This window comes from Epinephelus moara, chromosome 5 (genome assembly GCF_006386435.1).
Source record: "Epinephelus moara isolate mb chromosome 5, YSFRI_EMoa_1.0, whole genome shotgun sequence".
NCBI lineage: Eukaryota > Metazoa > Chordata > Actinopteri > Perciformes > Serranidae > Epinephelus > Epinephelus moara.
In genome coordinates, this window is record NC_065510.1 from 37358531 (window position 1) to 37359983 (window position 1453).

General features: G+C 36.5%; 1 protein-coding gene across 1 annotated transcript in view; it reads right to left on the bottom strand.

The window, feature by feature from the left end:
- Nucleotides 1-1453, bottom strand: part of grin2bb (glutamate receptor, ionotropic, N-methyl D-aspartate 2B, genome duplicate b) — a 62091-nt gene that overhangs the window by 48330 nt on the left and 12308 nt on the right. The gene's annotated exons all lie outside the window — the stretch shown is intronic.

Sequence of the window (1453 nt, forward strand, 5' to 3'; positions counted from 1 at the left end):
TTGAGTTACTTTTCTCAGGGAGTAACGTTGGAAGTACTTTTAAAGTAATTGAGTTACTTTACTCAGGGAGTAATGCAGTAAAGTAAATGGTTACTTTTTTAAAAAGTAACGCAGTAACATACTTTGATTACTTTTAAAGTAACCCTTACCCAACACTGGTTGTACAGCATGTGTGTGGTCACGCATTTCTGGAATTATTGTCATATTTACAACTGTGCATCAGCATCTAAAACCATGCTACACTTTTTTCCCACTATTATTTTACCAGCCTGTTTCTTTGGCTCTGACTCATATGAATTAAAACAAAGGTTTCATCTGCTTTTGTTCAGCCCATATTTTTGCGTTGTGCATGACACTCATGCTCATTTTCTGTATAAAATTAATTTCAAAGCTTATAAAACTAGGTGAACAGGGCTCATTGAGTTTTCATTTGCCATGTTTTTTTTTCAGTGAGGGAAGATTGTCTTTTCTGGACCTGGACTCAAACTCAAAACAATATTTAATCAGAAGCACAGATTGTTTATTTGAAGTTACAGCTCCCAAAGACAAACTTTTACTTGGACTTTTACTCAAATGACCCTTCACAAAGCCTAACTCCACTTAATGACTGTTGCTACATCTGTCAAGCTATTCGTTCTCGCATGCCACATAAGCAGTGCACAATGATAACGATGGCAGACTTACCATCAAAATTCCCAGTAATTATTGAAACAATGGGTTCTTTGTAGTAAACAAGAGCAGCTTCTCTGGATTTTGGCAGCTCAAATGACAACTGTCTCTAGCAGCTGTGGTTAGCTTGTGTAAGCTAATGCTAACACACAAACCCCATCGTTTACAGCTGATTGTTTTAATGTTTTGTTTCAAATGAGAACCCTGTAAAAGGGTCATAAATATCACATGATGGCTACATACATGATACCATACTAAAAGATCTGAGGCTCAAACTACAGCAGCATTGCCATCAGCCTATAAGAAGGAGTAGTACCATTCATGTATTGCAGGTCAGAGCCAGCTGTTATTCAAATAAATGAGGTAGCTGCGTGTTTTGATGCAGTGCTGTTGTCTGTCTAAACACTAGGGCTGTACCCAAATATTCGGATTTTCGAATATTCGTTTCTATGGGTAGGTATTCGTTTTTTATTTACTTATTATTTTATTTTTAACATATTTTTTGGTGCTAAATGTAGTCTTTTTGTTGTTGGTAAATGTAGGTTATCAATAAAAATCAAAACGTTTAAATTGCATTGTTAAAAATGTGAAAATACAGTATCGCCTACCAACGGAGCTTGTGCGCACGGCACGCTTGAGCGCATCCGTCTGAGGCTGTGGATCAATGCCAAGTTTTACCACTTCATCACTATTCCCTCTAACTTGTAGCTGTTTTTTCGTTATCTTTTGAATTTAATATGAATTATGGAACCGTTTTTGTCAACGTTTGTTTCCCCCGTTTTGT